This window comes from Microtus pennsylvanicus, chromosome 7 (genome assembly GCF_037038515.1).
Source record: "Microtus pennsylvanicus isolate mMicPen1 chromosome 7, mMicPen1.hap1, whole genome shotgun sequence".
Lineage (NCBI taxonomy): Eukaryota > Metazoa > Chordata > Mammalia > Rodentia > Cricetidae > Microtus > Microtus pennsylvanicus.
In genome coordinates this window covers 34,529,232-34,546,271 of record NC_134585.1, presented here as the reverse complement: position 1 = coordinate 34,546,271, position 17,040 = coordinate 34,529,232, and the positions used below count along the sequence as shown (strand labels likewise).

Sequence of the window (17,040 nt, the reverse complement as noted above, 5' to 3'; positions counted from 1 at the left end):
ACAGTTCCAGAGGGTTAGAGTTTATGATCATCATGGCTGGAGCAGGGCAGCAGGCTGGCAGACATTGGCTTCTGGGGAGTAGTTGAGAGCTTTGGTATTGGGACAACAGCCATGAGGAAACAGAAAGAGAGCTAACTGGGAATGACATGGGCTTTTGAAATGTCAAAGCCCAACACCAGTGGCACACCCCTCCAACAAGGCTACACCTTCTGATCCTTCTCAAACAGTTCTGCCAACTGAGAACTAAATATTCAGATATATGAGTCTATAGGAGGGGGAATTCTCACTCTGATGGGGAAAGCTTTGTTAACCAATAATCTTTAAGATGTGGAACCTAGTTTAGGCATGGTTTTCTGGGACTGGGGGATAAAAACCTGCACACCACCCATGTGTGCTCTCTGTGTAGCTTCCCCCACAGTCAAGCAGAGCCTGGATCTTCTGTTCCTGTTTCATGAGTTTTCCCTTTATAATAAATAAATATAATCGTTTTATCCTTAGCTAGCCTGGTTATTTCAACATCACTCAAACCACCACACACCCTTAGTAGCCACCCATTATTCCCCTCTGTGTTAGATGAATATCCTTGTGAACATTAAGGAAAACCTTCTAGAATGTAAACACTACTATTTTCTTCAACCCCAATGGAACCCTAAGCAAAACAACAGAGAGCATCTAAAGCATACAGCAGCGATTGCCCCCACTTTGCTATAACTAACTGCTTGATGTTTCTACCAATCTATTGATAAATACTTTAATTTATGACTTTCTTTTGTTTTATTACAAAATAAGCCAACAACAAAAAACCTTGATGAAACTGTGACTGCTTTGGAATATAATATTTAGGACATCTTGAATTCGTGTTCCTCAACTGCCATCACTCATGTTTGGTTCCAAACTCAACTCTCTTCTTCCTTCAAGGTAAGAGCTGTGTTTTGCATCACAATGTCTGGTACAAACTGAAACAGAAATGCCCCTGATAGGCTCGTGTATTTGAATTCTTGGTCCCCAGTAGGTGTGGTCTGAGGAGGTTATGAACCCTTATGAGGTGGAGGCTTGCTGGATGAAAAACATCGCTAGGGGAAAACGTGGGGGGGGGGGTGTATAGCTTTGCCCTCTTTCTGCTTTCTCTCTGCTTCCTGTGTGCAGATAAAAATGTGATCAGTCAGATTTCTGCTGCTGCGATGCCATGACTTTCTCTGGAACCCTAAACAAAACAAATTCTTTCTTCCTTAAGTTGCTTTTTGCTGTAGTATTTCATTACAGCAACAGCAGAGTAATTAATATTACATCACAGATAGAGCATCTTTATTTATTTAAAAATCAAGGGAAAAGACAGAAAAGTGACATTTCCTAGAATTCATCTTCAGTTCTATCACAACCCCCCAGATTTCTATCTTTAACCTCTCTTTTACATTCTGATACAGCTTTTAAATGCTCGTTAATTTTAAATTAGCAGTTTCGCCATTTATTTTTCAGTGTTTTCAAATCCCAACCAAAATAAACTGTTTATTTGTGATACATAGGTATATTTCCTAGGACCTGCAGTTTATTACACACAAAAAAAAATAGAAATATCAAATGTTTCCCTCTTTAATATTTGCAAGTTAAATTAATGCAATTATCAAACACAAACACAACTGTAGCACCAAATGCTACGTTTTCTCTAAGCACTTCCTCTTTTCTTGGCTAGTCCTCATTTTCTCCTGAAAACTCCAAGCTTTCTGTCAGCTGGTGCTGTGTGCACTTCATCGCAGCTGGACATGCTGCTTGTGGGAGAGTCTCTCTCGGCGCTCACACTGAGATCAGTTCTCCCTCACTGTGGCTTGGGTTGATCCTGAACACCAGAGACATGAGAGAACTCGGGAACTAGATGAACATCTCTGTATCTCCCTAGCTGAGCCATGAGGTCCTTACTAACCAAAATTACCCAGGCAACATTTGTCTCAGCCACCTGGGCATTCCCAGAGCCAGTCTCTAAATAACACGAGTGCTGTGTGGAGTTATACTCTCCTCTGTGCTCACTTACAGCACAACCAGGGCAGGGGGAGATCATTAGGTACAGCAGCTGCCAGAGAAAGGAGCTCCCCCCTCGCTTACAGAACCACGACCAGGATAACACACACTAGAGCACTGTCTCCAGGTAGCTGAGCAGCAACCAACCCCATCCAAGCAAATCATCATCACACTTAAGGAACACGGAGGTCCCTGTGATGTGGTACTGAAGCTGCAAGCACAATCTCTGGAAAAACAGAAGGGGGTATGCTCTGAGAGGAAGGGAGAACTGGTGGATGCCAGAGGGAGGGGAGGCATAACTTCAGCAGCTGATGGTTAACACTCAGAGCTAAGTTGCTTGTTTTGTTTTGAAGCCCATTTCCCATTTACATGCAGATATTCCAACACCTGCACGGCAGTTACAACCAACCAGATGTTCAACTGGGAAGGATGCCAGTTAGTCCCCTGGTCCTGCAGATGGCTTCCGTGGGGCAGGAAACTGGAGGATGGCACTCAGCCTTTGTTCTGCTTCACAGGCTATCGCTGTGATAAACACCGCGACCAAAAGCAACTTGGGGAAGAAAGGGTCTACTTGGCTAGCATGTCCCTGTCACAGTCCATCATCGAGGGAAGCCAGGGCAGGACCACAAGCAGGGCAGGAGCCTGGAAGCAGGGACCGAAGCAGAGTCTACAGAGGGATGCTTCTTGCTGACTTGCTCTCCGTCGCTAGCTCCCTTAGCTTTCGTGTTCTACCCAGGACCACCTGCCTAGGTATTTTGTTCGGTCTATGGAAAACTCGCTAGCACCTCTAGGGCAATGATACATCACCTCATCCACACGCTTTATTATTTCATCAAGACCCAGACATGGCTCAAATCCAAACATACACGGAGACAACTGATGGCTTCGCCGTTTCTACGCATGGTTCAGAACTTGGATTAAAGTCTTTTGGCCCAAGTGCCAGTAATGACAATTCCAGGGCACAGATGTTTGCCAATAACAAGACCAAACTCCCCTAAGAGTAGTAGCCTATTCCAGACTTCTACCTATCCTCCTGCACAAAGAATCCAGAGAACACACCTCAGAGCTAGGCTGGGCTCCAGAGAGCACGGGACAACAGTGAGTGCTGTCTGGAATGGACTTCTCTTCCCCTGCTTTTGCCCCGAGGCCACAGAGTCCCTGATAGGAGGACCTCTCCAAGGGAAAAGCAAATGGCCATTCGAAAAGTTGAAAGCTAACAAGAATGTGTTCAAACATCCAGGTTTGGGTCCCCAGCACTGGAAAAAGAGGAGAGAAAGTGATGAGAATGGACGTTCCAAAAAGAACAGCATCTTCCACTAAACCTGCCACCAGGCTGGCTGCTTAGAAACTCCGTGATTCTGGAGAGGTCAGGATGCTGCCAGCCCAGAGCCCAGTGGCAGCTCAGCTTGGGCTATCACTAGCCCCTTTAGTAGCCACTTCCCTCTATCTCTGTGTCTGCGTTATCATCCCTGGGAAGAACAAGAGAAATCTTCTGAAATGTATTCACAGACTAGTAGCTTTCACCAATCGAAAGGCTCGCAAGCCAGCTGCTTTCATGCAACCTATCTACCTGGTATTTCCACCAATGTGTCTGGATTTATGGCTTTCTTTGTTCTGTCACTATAATATATATACACATATATATACATATGTATGTGTATATATATACATATGTATACATACAAAAAAACTTTATGAAACTGTTACCACATTGGAACGTGGAATTTGTATAACTACAATCTGTGTTCTTCGGCAATGGTCTCCCATATCTGGCTTCATAATAAACTATCTCCTGACCCCTTTGAAGTAAGAGCTGCATTCTTGCATCTGCAGGTGGGGGTATAGTCAGGCAGTAGAACAGAACAGAACAGAAGAAGATACAATAACACATACCTAGAGAATAAGCTACTCAGGAGTTTGAATTGGGAGAGGGAGAGAGAGGAGAAGGAAGAGCGGGAGGAGGATTTGCTTCCTCGAAGTTCCACACCAGCCTAGGCAACACAGCCGCACTCTGTGTATTAGTTAATTGTGACCAAGAAACTGGGATGCGACTCCGGGTTAGGACATTGCTTAGCATGTGTAAGATCATAGGTCCATCTCCTGCACGGCAATAACAGTAACAGTGTTGACAGTAATAGTAATATATTAGACAGACAGGTGTCGAGCTATGTCTAGATTTAGATGTTAGCAGCGTCTTTTACATTTGGAAAGGAGAGAGACCTCGGCAGCTGTGTTCTGAGTAGAGCCTCTGCTCAGCCCTTCTAGTTCTGGAACTAGGAGGCTGAGCTCACTGTGACCACGGCCATACACAGGCAGCCTAGTCCTCACTCCAAGGAATCAGGGCTGGTGCTCAAGGAGGGTACATTCCAGTTAGAGACTCCCATGAAACACACAAATATGTGTATGCGATGTTTGGGGGGACCCTTAACATTTGACCCCAAATGGGCTCCCTAAGGCCTGTGCTCTGTTCCTGTTCAGGCCTGTGGCTAAATGAAGGGACTCTGGAAGTTCATGACTGCTTCCTCTAGGATCTTGGGACAAGGCCTGTAGAAACCGAAAGGGAAAAACAGGCCCGCTCCCATCAGCTTCCTCAGGCAAAAGATCCTGGGCTTGAGGCTGGAATTTAGGTACCAGAAAGTATCTGAGAAAGGGACAGCCTATGATCTGGGATTCCCCTCTGTATGCTGTGAATATGTTTTATTGACGTTGGTTAATAAAGAAACTGCTTTTGGCCAATGGCTTAACAGAGTAAAGCTAGGCGTAAAATCTGAACAGAGATATAGAGCAAGTAGGCAAAGTCAGAGAGATGCCATGTAGCCACCAAAGGAGGAAGACACCTGATGGAGACAAGAGGAGCCTGGCGGTATCTTGCCGGTAGGTCATGACCTCACAGTGATGCACAGATCAACAGAGATGAGTAAATTTAAGACGTAAGAGCTAAATAGAAATATGCATAAGCTAATAGGCCAAGAAGTGTTGTAATTAATATAGCTTCTATGTGATTATTTTGAGTCTGGGAGGCCGAGAAACAAACAAGCAGCCTCCACCAACATGCCTGCACTTTTCACCAGTGGGTTTGAGCATCCTTAGAGGACGAGCAGACTTTCTGCATCCAAGAGAGGATGGCCTTGGCTGAGGACCAAGGTTAGAGCCCTGGGTTAGCCAGAGATGATGAAAAAACAGACGTCTACCCTTGCCAAAATGCGTGCAGTGAACAAATTACCCATCAGCATAGGAGGGCTGCAGCGGCCAGCACCCGGCCAGCAGACAGCACTAGGAAGAGGTCCCTTGAGAGCCAAGCCGCGAAAGCCTTTGGAAAAGGGCCTTCGTTCTCCTCCTTGCCAGTGTTTCCTATGTTAAAGGAAAAGGCAAAGAAGGGAGCAAACCACACAGTTCTGACTTCTATGAAACCATTGATCTCCACCCTGCGATATTTTTTTCCTAATGATTGTGTCTCACCCTGATTAATTAGCTTTCTTTCTGTGGCCAAACCAGTTCTTAGGAAGGAACAAAGAAGTGTGTGTGTGTGTGTGTGTGTGTGTGTGTGTGTGTGTGTGTGTGTCATGGACATGACTGTGTCTGCCAGCCTTGTCTCTTGAGCCACTAAGAGATACAAATTGATTAACCCCATGCTGGCTCATTCAGGAGAATGGGGACAGGGAAGTCCTATTCCTGTGGGTAATGGGAAGGGGAGAGGAGGCCAGGGAAAACGAGGGGAGCGGAGGGAAGAGAAACCATATTGGAAATCATAGAGGGAAAACACCTAATAAAACCACAACGAGGAAGAAGGAGGAAGGGCAGTTTTCCCTGGGCTTGCAGAAGCAGTCACACAATGATTAATGGTGCAATCAGGCTACAGAAGCTGCTCGGGTTTCTGTGCAAATGAAGAGGAAAAGATTCAAATATGTGGCCAGATCCCAAGCCCCAAATGCCAGTGTAATCCGAGGAGTGTCTGGCTGCTGAGAGCGGGAGAAAATCAATGGCTGGGATGTCACTCGACCACCCAGAAGGGGCCTGGAGATGCCCTTCTTGCTCTCACCCTCTGCCGAGGTGATGGCTCTGCCGCCCTGTTGAGGCAGGGCAGGAAAACGATGGGGAAGGAAAAGGAATTCCTGGATGCTGAGTCTGGGTAAAGCCCCTCCATATCTGAGAAGCAGGGACCCCAGCACTGTCAACAGCCTTCACTGTGAAGGTTGCAGATGCTAACACCATTGTTCCCTTCCCACTGTAGGTAGCCTGACAGGAACCGACAGTCCCTGAATAGGGGTTTCCATAACCTTAGATGTTTCCTGAGTTGTAGCATGTTCTTTCCCTTCATACTCATCAGCTCATTGAATCAGATTGTGGTGTGCAAGCCCCACCCAAGGGAAGAGACACAGTCACCACCTGGATTAGGGATCAAGGACGGAGGCCACCTTGAACCCTGCATGCTCACTAGCCCAGTTTCGATTCTGGTGTACCCTTCTTGCAAAAAGAAATCACCTTCCTGAATTACTACGTGTGTTTCTTTGCAAGACACCTGGCTTACTCCTTCCCCATACTGACACACAGATAATGTTCCTTTCATATATAGATATTTTAAATTAACATAGTAACAAACCAGGCGTCTCATCTGTCTCTCTGACATTTTCGGGGAATCTCACATAAGACTTAACTGTTTACCTATAACCGTGTGGTCTAAGAGTTGTATCTTACCCGTTGTAAGACTGCCAGGTACAGGTCATGAACCATCCTGTCATCTCATCCGGGTTCCTTGGCATCCTTTTGAGGATGATAGCTTCGAAGCAACTAAATCCTATGTGTGGCTATTGTAAAGACAAGGAAACGTGGCTCTCTTTTGAGACACCAATACACATGCTCTGGGGTGTGCCTTCAATACCCACGCTCTGGGGTGTGCCTTCAATACCCACGCTCTGGGGTGTGCCTTCAATACCCACGCTCTGGGGTGTGCCTTCAATACCCACGCTCTGGGGTGTGCCTTCAATACCCATGCTCTGGGGTGTGCCTTCAATACCCACGCTCCGGGGTGTGCCTTCAATACCCACGCTCCGGGGTGTGCCTTCAATACCCACGCTCTGGGGTGTGCCTTCAATACCCATGCTCTGGGGTGTGCCTTCAATACCCACGCTCTGGGGTGTGCCTTCAATACCCATGCTCCGGGGTGTGCCTTCAATACCCACGCTCCGGGGTGTGCCTTCAATACCCACGCTCCGGGGTGTGCCTTCAATACCCACGCTCTGGGGTGTGCCTTCAATACCCATGCTCTGGAGTGTGCCTTCAATACCCACGCTCTGGGGTGTGCCTTCAATACCCATGCTCTGGGGTGTGACTTCAATACCCATGCTCTGGGGTGTGCCTTCAATACCCATGCTCTGGGGTGTGACTTCAATACCCACGCTCTGGGGTGTGCCTTCAATACCCATGCTCTGGGGTGTGACTTCAATACCCATGCTCTGGGGTGTGCCTTCAATACCCATGCTCTGGGGTGTGACTTCAATACCCACGCTCTGGGGTATGCCTTCAATACCCATGCTCTGGGGTGTGACTTCAATACCCATGCTCTGGGGTGTGCCTTCAATACCCACGCTCTGGGGTGTGCCTTCAATACCCATGCTCTGGGGTGTGCCTTCAATACCCATGCTCTGGGGTGTGACTTCAATACCCACGCTCTGGGGTGTGCCTTCAATACCCATGCTCTGGGGTGTGCCTTCAATACCCATGCTCTGGGGTGTGCCTTCAATACCCACGCTCTGGGGTGTGCCTTCAATACCCATGCTCTGGAGTGTGCCTTCAATACCCATGCTCTGGGGTGTGCCTTCAATACCCACGCTTTAGGGTGTACCTTCAATACCCACGCTCTGGAGTGTGCCTTCAATACCCACGCTCTGGGGTGTGCCTTCAATACCCATGCTCTGGGGTGTGCCTTCAATACCCACGCTCTGGGGTGTGCCTTCAAAACCCACGCTCTGGGGTGTGCCTTCAATACCCATGCTCTGGAGTGTGCCTTCAATACCCATGCTCTGGGGTGTGCCTTCAATACCCATGCTCTGGGGTGTGCCTTCAATACCCATGCTCTGGGGTATGCCTTCAATACCCACGCTCTGGGGTGTGCCTTCAATACCCACGCTCTGGGGTGTGCCTTCAATACCCATGCTCTGGGGTGTGCCTTCAATACCCATGCTCTGGGGTGTGCCTTCAATACCCATGCTCTGGGGTATGCCTTCAATACCCATGCTCTGGGGTATGCCTTCAATACCCATGCTCTGGGGTGTGCCTTCAATACCCACGCTCTGGGGTGTGCCTTCAATACCCATGCTCTGGGGTATGCCTTCAATACCCATGCTCTGGGGTGTGCCTTCTGTTCTTCCCAAGCACGAGTCCTCCCCTTAACCCTCATTCTAAACCCCGTGCTGGAATATCTCTTAATAAACTCCACGCCTGCATTTGGCTCATCCTGAAATTCTTTCCTACACTGAAGCCGACGATCCACTTTCACGTGGACTGGAGTCCCTACACGACTGAGGGAACACTTCGGGCTGCTGGGAGTCACAATGTGGAGCTGCGCCTCTGCCCTGCCACCACTGCCGCTGCTGGGGTTTATGGAACTACGGTGTGAGTGCTGAACCAGGCTAGCGCTTGTCCTGGGGTATAAATAGAGAAGAAACTCACCTCCTGTAAACCACGTTTGCCTTTGAAATGGCTGGGCAGCAGCATTTGCATACAGTTGTCTCCTTTTAGAATTCTATGATTTGACTTGAATTGAAACCCATTATTTTATTAGGGACTCTGGAGATTTCACCCAACTGCCAAAGGGACAGATATGTCATACAAAATTAGCTCTGATATTTGGTCACCTTGTTGGGTACCGACCCTGGGTTCTGTGAGCTGCTACAGCAGTTGTGAGCGATCTGGGGCTTCTGCCTGCCTGGGAGCTGAGGTGATGACCTGACTGTCACTCTAACCCACCACCCTAGGCCCCAGCTTTCCCAGAACCCCTGTCCATCCTGGCAGGTGACCAAGGGTCTAGAGTCCCTGCCCTTCCTGGCGGGAAGCCAAAGGGACTAGGGGCTAGCTGCTTCTGTGACCTGAGCATTGTGGCAGTGACACTGGCTGTCACTCAGGGCCAAATCTGGTCTAATAAGATACCTTCCCTGCCTTGTACCCCTGCAGATGAATGTTAAGTGTGTGTTGGAAGGATGGATGTGTGCAAAGAGAGGCACGGGAAATGGGAAAGAAAGAAGAATAGGGCAAGAAGGGGAGCAGGAGAGAGAAATAAAGAGGGGAGAGAGGAGGCTACAGAGAGGGAAGGGGGAGAGGCGGGAAAGGAGAGAGGAACAGGAAGGGGGAAAGAAGGATCATTGAGACAGGGATGGGAAGAAAGAAGCTGGGGAGGAGGAAGGAAGGGGGTAGGAAACGGAAGAGTGAGGAGGAAAGAGCAGAAAAAGAAAGGGGAGGGAGAAGTAAGGGGAGAGAAGAACGAAGAAGGGGAAAACAGGAAGGAAAATGGGGAGAGGGGAACTGGGGAGGAGTAGGGAGAGGAGGAAAGAAAGGAACAAGGAGGGAGGGAGGAAGAAGAGTGGAGAGAGAGAAAAGAGGAAAGGAGGCAGAAAGGGAGGGAAGAGAAAGAAGGGGGAAGAGGAGGGAAGAAAGGGAGAGGGGGAGAAAGAGTTGAGAAGGGAGGGAGGAAGGAAGGAAGGGTGGGAGGGAGGAAGGGAAGAAGGGAGGAAGGGAGGGAGGGAGGGAGGTCAGAAAAGGAGGAAGGAGAGAGGTTTCCACCAGGTTTTCAACGACAGGGAACTGAAGCAGGGAAGTGAAACTGAGGAGCCACCCAGCGACACACCCAGCGACACACCCAGCGACACACCCAGTGACACACCCAGCGACACACCCAGCGACATGCCCAGCGACACACCTGGTTCTATTGGAAGCCCTGAGAGGCTGGGAAGTCAAAACCAGCCCAGGCTCCACCCCACACCCCACTTCCCACTCCATGCCCACACCACCCACCCTTTACTTCCCACCCCTGGCTCCCACACCCTCACTCCTTCCTTCATCTCCCACCTCCCACCCCCACTCTCAAGGGGAGGCCACAACGGAGAAGAGTAGGGTAGAAGTGAGGTCAAAATCAGCATAAAGAAGAAACCAGTGACAGAGAGAAAAGAACACGCGGACCTGGGGCTGCTGGCTAACAAGGGGGGAGAGAGTCCTCACTGTGTGAATGAGCAAAGGCGCACCATACTGACCTACGAAAGTGTCACCTGTTTGTAGAGATAGATTCACTGTTGAGCCTTTGACCTTTCCCAAACTTGGTCCCACTTCCTTCCTTGGAAATGCCATCTTTCTTAATAAATGGTCTCCTTTTCTTCTTTTTTTTTTCCTGTTCAGCCATCTCATATAGGGGGAAGACATCGAAAAGTCCTCCCTCTCAGATCACGGCACTTTTCATCTACCCCATAAGCACAGCCACTAAAATCTACTAGGAGAAAATGCGGTAGTCAAATGGGAAAAAATGGTCTCTTCTTCTCCCATTATCCGTATGTCCGTCCTTGGTCCAGTTCCTTTTCCTTGACAGAAAAACCAAACAAAGCACCTAGAAATTCCAGCAATGTCCCCCAGACCCCAATGTGTTATATTATGTATCTATAACAACATGCTGAAGTTAGGCCCAGCTGTGGCCCCAGATGACCGGCTACCTCAACCACCAGACACGGGACCCAGTAGACTGGACAAGTGCAGGCCCTAACTGGACTTCTTCTCACTGCTGTGGACTCTAGACTCACAGCCTGTGCCTCTGGCAGTCCCAACAAGTCAAGTTCAGCCACCCACTCTCAATGGACCAACTTAAAGCATCAGATTAATAGTGAAAAGACAGGCAAGGTGACGTATTCAGTGTCGACACATTGAAAGAGAGACAGAGAGAGCTCGGCCTTCCCAGTCAAGCTGTAGCCTAGCCACCACTGCCTCGCCTTCATCTCGGCTCCATTCCCCTACAAGGTGATCCAACAAATTACAGATCTCTTTTCAGGGGAAAAGTTTACCCTCTATCTGGCATAGACATGAGCCCTTTTCTTTTCCCGACATGAGATTCTTGGGGCGCTTCAATTGGGGGATCTATAGTCTGATTTCCAAAGGGAGGGGAACAGGGTCTCCTTAGTATATCCTCATTCTTGCCAGCCCAGTTACATCAGCATCGCAGCGCAGAGACGGTGCCCTACCCTGTATACTCCCAACCCAGAACAGGCAAGGAAGGGGCTGCAGGTCATCCAATGGGGGGGGGGGATGACCAGCGTAGGCTCAGAAAGGCCTGAGTGGGAGGGTTACACTGTATAAGAAGTTTGTTATAAGAGTTATTGATGCCCTGGACAGACAGAAGGACAACAGCATGGCATGGGTTCTGAGGAAAGCTCAAGCTCCAATGCCATAGGTAGAAAGACCGCGTGAGTTCAGGTTCTCAGGTAGAGTAGAAGCCATTTCTACTGAATTGCAGAAAGAGGGGGGTAAGTTGCAGGGCATGAGCTTGCTTGCAGCCAGGCTATCCCTGATGCCTGGGTAGCAGGGGAGGGCAAGGAATTCTGGGTAAGGAATGTGTGACTCTAGCAAACAGGGGAGGAGAAGTACATCTAGTTGAGGTCTCTCCATTTTAAGAGTGAGGGAATGTGGGCCACCTGTGACCAGGTCTGGAAACATCCTTGGGGCTATTTGGAAAGAGTGTGGAGCCTTTAGGAGGTGGAGCCTCAAAGAAGGAAGTAGGAAGTCCACATAGCCCCACCTGCTGTTCTCTCTCTGCTTCCAGAGTTCCTATATGAAGTGATTAGCAGCTTCCTGCCCTTGCCACCAAGTCCTCCCCACCATGATGGAGCCCATCCCTCTAGAGCTGTAAGCCAAGATAAACATTCTCCCTGTAAGTTGTTTTGTCTGGGTATGCATCGCAGCAACAGAAACGACACCAGCTTCAATGGGGAGAGTCCAGTCCTCGTGAGCCAGTGCAAGCACATTGAGATTAAGTCCCAGCTATGAATAGGTGGCATAGGAACATTCTAGGTGGGACTCTCCAGGCCTTCTAAGACAAGGCCCAGCAGAGAGTTAGGTCCAGAAAGCCTATGTCTCCCGCCCTAGATCATAGCTCTGCCAGATGAACTGCTCAAGAGCCAGACAAGCTCTGAGAAGACCTGAGGTAACGGCCTCCAGCTGTCCCAGGTATGCAGTACTTCCTCTGGAAGATGCCCCAGGGTCTCTGTGTGTGTGTCTGGGACAGGCAAGCCCAACACAGTTTTTGGATGACCCTCTCTGATTTCCCCAACTAGATAGGGGTAGGGTTCTAGTTTGAGTTCTATTGCTGTGATAAAAAACAAACAAACAAAAAAAACTGACCAGAAACAAGTTGTTTGGGAAGGAAGGACATGGCTTATTTCCTCTTGTACTTCCAAATAACAGTCCTTCACGAAGGGAAGTCAGGGCAGGAACCTGGAGGCAGGAACTAAAACCGAAACCATAGAGGAATACTGCTTGCTTTTTGACACAACCCATAGGCCCCTGCCCAAGAATGGAACTGCCCGCTTTTTTACACAACCCATAGGCCCCTGCCCAAGAATGGAACTGCTTGCTTTTTGACACAACCCATAGGCCCCTGCCCAAGAATGGAACTGCCCGCTTTTTTACACAACCCATAGGCCCCTGCCCAGGAATGGCACTTCCCAAAGTGGGTTGGGCCCTTCCACATCAATCATAAACCAAGAAAATGTCACACAGTCATGCCCATAGACCAATCTGACAGCTGAGGTTCCCTCTTCCCAGGCAACTAGAGTTTTTTTCAAGTTGACAAAAAAACCTAAACAGTAGAGGTGATTCTATAACCCTGCAGAATCAAAGAGGCGACGAGGAGCCAAGAAGCTGGCTCGGTGAGTAAAGGGCTCGCTGCCTAACATGGAGGTCTGAGCTCAGATCCCCAACAACCGTGGAAAATGCTGGGCATGGCCGCCTGTGCCTGTAATCACAGGACTAAGAAGACAGAGACAGGAGCATCCTGAGGGCATGCTGATCCTGTCCTAGCACACACAGCGCACACCACAGGCTCCTCAGAAAAGAGGTTGATGGGTCCTGGGGTGGGGTGGGGAGCAGGAGCGCTCTTGGGAGAAGCACTCCCCCCCCCCACCGCCTATGATAAGATGCTGTTCTTAACACCTACTGGATTTTTGTCCCTGGATATGGAGCTACAAATTTCAGGTGAGTTTAGAATCATTTCAAAAAGAAAAAAAAGAAAAGAAAAAGCTTTAGGAGCTGGGAGACATGGTTCAGTCAATACATGCTTGCCAGTATCTGCATGAGAACCCACATCCAAAATACACTGAAAAAGCCCAGCACTGCAGTGTACACCGGCGCTGGGAGGGGGAACAGGTGGAACTCTGGGAGCTTAGTGGCCAACCAGAATGCCAAATGAGGAAGACCCAGGCCCATGGGAAATCCTGTCCCAAAAATCAAACAAAAAAATTCAATAACAGCAACAACAGAAAGGAGGGAGGCTGGAGAGACAGCTTGTCAGTTAGGAGCCCATCATGTTCTTCCAGAGGACCTGCGTTCTGTCCTCTGAATCAGGTAGCTCACAACTGGCTTTAACTCCAGCTCCAGAAAACCTGGCACCCTCTTCTGCTCTCTGAGGACACCCACACACGTGGCACACAGACATGCACACGTAAAAAATAATAATTTTAAAATGCAGGAGTCTGATGAGATTGCTCGGTAGTAAAGCTAATCCAAACCTAAAATCCTGAGTTCAATCCCCAGGATGCACAAGGTGGAAAGGAAAAAAAAAATACTGGCACTCGAAAGTTGTTCTCCAATGTTTGCCTGCTTAAAACCAGACATTTGTGTGGCAAGGCCAGTAGTGGCCCAGGGACAGGGTCTTGGAGGAGTTTCAGTTTCCGAGCCTGAGAACTCAACTTTCCCTTCCCTGAAGTGCTATGACTGCTGAGCACTTAGTCTGTGACAGGTGAGCTATCCTGTGTTTCTTCTGTGAAACATTTCTTGATTAGCTTCCTGCTGACTTTATCCCACCGTACGATGGCTTTCTGCCAACCCTGACCTATTTTCCCCCTGAAAACTGTATATAAGAGGCTGTCCTTCTTACTACACTTACTTAACGTAAGACAGGCTTGAATGAGACCTCCTGACCCCCTTTCCTAAATTCTTTCACTTCTGATTCAGTGGTTCTTCCCCTCAGAAGGTCATAACCCAGTCTGTATGCTCTCCCGCAGGCAAGCCAAGAAGTGCATGGTCCCCTGCAGGCAAGCCAAGAGGCTAACCCAATCTGGATGGTCCCCTACAGGCATGGCCAGAGGCTAACCTAATCTAGATCGTTCCCTATAGACATAACCAGAGGCTAACTTAATTTGGATGGTCCCCCACAGGCATGCCCAAAGACTAACCTAATCTAGATTGTTCCCCACAGACATAATCAGAGGCTAACCTCATCTGGACAGTCCCCCGCAGGCATGCCCAGAGGCTAACCTAATCTGGATTGTTCCCCACAGACATAATCAGAGGCTAACCTCATCTGGATGGTCCCCCAACATACACAGAGGCTCTCTTAATTTGTTTGGTTCCCAACAGGCATGCTCAGAAGCTTCTTTCATGGGTGACTCTAGGTCCCGTCAAATTGATAGTCGACAGAAACAACACAAGCGGTATCTTCACATCATTGGCCTTGCAAAAATCCCATCATGCATCTGATACAATGCCGTATTAGAAAACTCTATATAAGGGCAGAAAAGAGGAATAGACTCCGTTCTGGGACAATTCCAGCCTTTTTCTAGAGTTTTCTGCCTTTCCCCACCTTAACTCATAAATAGTCTTCCACCACTAAAGTCTGTCCATAAATCAAGCTATGAAAAAAATCCCACGAATCATTGTAAACTATTATTATTACTATGATCATTATTATTATCATTTAACATGCATAAATCACAATGTACATGTGGGGGCCTGCAGAGTTGACTCTTTTCTTCCATTTTCTCATGGCTTTTAGGGGGTAAGCTGGTCTATTAAGCTCTGAACGCTTTACTTGGGGCATCATCTTGCTTGCCTGATCTTGAACTTCTGATGCTGGGGATTGGATGCAGGGCTTCGTGATGATTGATCTTGGTTGTCAGCCTGGAGACTTGTCTCTTGGTGGGTGGGTGGGTGAGGGTACTCCTAGAAGAACTTACTAGGGGCCCTCCCCCATGGCAGACTGCACCTTCAGGTAACAGCCTTCAGGTAAGGATTTCTGAGGATGGAAACTTTGCCTTTCACGTAACTGCCTTCACTGCAATAAAGAAACATTGCATCTTCTCTTACTGTGTCTGTTACTGCCACCATCCTCCAATGACATCAGAACTTAGCTTCTTCAACTTTGACTTTGGTTCCGCCAGGAACTAAGTATCTGTGGCTATCTAAAAATCTAGAGGATTTCTATTGGGCCTTCAGTCCCAAGTTGGGACAACTGAGGCATCCAACCTCATGGACTGAGTGTGACCAGGTTCTCAGCCTCTTCCATATAAAGACAACCATTGTTAGACTACCCAACCAGAATCATATAAACCATAACTTTCTTCCTATACGATCAGTTCTGCTCCTTAGAGAACCCTAACACACTAGCAAGCGCTCTACCAGCTGAGCTATTTCTTCAGCCCCACCCCCCACCCCTTTCCTAGTCAACCAGCTGTTCTTCATTCCAAGTCATCTGGAAACAGTTTTCTGCAAATAAGTCAAGATACAGACATCACCTGACTGGAGTGTGCAAAATAAGAGCTCAGGCAGCCTGCATAAAGGGCTGAGCTGCCTCTTTCGTGTGGCCCGAGACCAGCTGTAACATTTTCCAGCTTCCAGTCCTTCTCCTGGGCTCCATGAACAGTGACTTCCTAAGCCAGAGAGCTTCAGAGTTCAGCTTTAAAAAATTCTTTCATCTGTAAAAATACTTATTTTGTCTCCGAGTTTCCCATTGCTTTGACTAGGTGGACCTTGTACATCTATAGGAAGCATTTCTGCACTAATCCCTCCTGGACCCCTATGCTGCCTCTCTGACTGACATCTTGGCTCTTTCAAGGAAGAAGAGTTTTGTCTGAAAAAGAAACTACTTCTTCCTTTATTTTAATTTTCTATTAGATCCTGGAGAGATGGCTCATAGGTTAGGAGCACATGCAGACAACCTGATTAGGTTCCCAGCACCCACATTGGGCTGCTTACAACCACATGTAATTACAGTTCTAGGCACCCAATGCCCTCTTCTGACCTCATGCATACACTCATGTATACATGCCTACACACACACACACACACACACACACACACACACACACACACACGTTAAATTAAAATAAATCTTTTACATTTTGTTAATTTATTGATTGGTTTACTTATTTAACATGTGTGTTCCTGTGGGTGTGCCACGGTAGACCTGTGGAAGTCCCTGGACAATACGGGGCTCTTGGTTGTGTCTTTCCACCATATGGGTCCCAGGGATTGAACTGAGGTCATCTGGCTTGGAGGCGGGCACCTTTACCCACTGAGCCATCTCACCAGCCTGTGCCTTCCTTCAAGTCCAGTAGGTTTCTCTATCATTGTTGGATTTTTTTTTCCTCCTGTACTTCATCCTTTCCCACTTTATTGATTTACTGCTCCATCGGAGATCAGAGCCTCTGAGGTTGCTTTTTGTAAGGTTTATAATTATGTTGCTAATGCTTCTGTTTGTTAGCAGGGACTGTCTCCTGTTTTTATCCCCACCGCTTCTATTCACTCATTCATTTTCACATCTTGGGTTACTACTTGGGAGCATTTTTCTATTCCTAATTATTTAAAATAGAAGTCCGTCTGTTCAGAGGAATGCTTTCTGTTTTAAATCACTTAAGAATATTGATTCTCCCCTTCAAATTTATCTGCAGAGGTCTGTTTATCATGTTATACCTATTTTATTCAAATTATCTCTACTTCTTTATGGCTGACGTTAAGGAAAAACTTCAGGAGGCTATTGTGCAGGAGTGGGCTCCTACAATG

At 48.0% G+C, this 17,040-nt stretch overlaps 1 non-coding gene across 1 annotated transcript; it reads right to left on the bottom strand.

The window, feature by feature from the left end:
• Nucleotides 1-10,384: 10,384 nt before the first annotated feature.
• LOC142855194 (small nucleolar RNA SNORA29) lies at nucleotides 10,385-10,520 on the bottom strand. Its single transcript, XR_012911457.1, has one exon. It is a non-coding gene; the product is annotated as a small nucleolar RNA SNORA29 (small nucleolar RNA).
• Nucleotides 10,521-17,040: the final 6,520 nt, after the last annotated feature.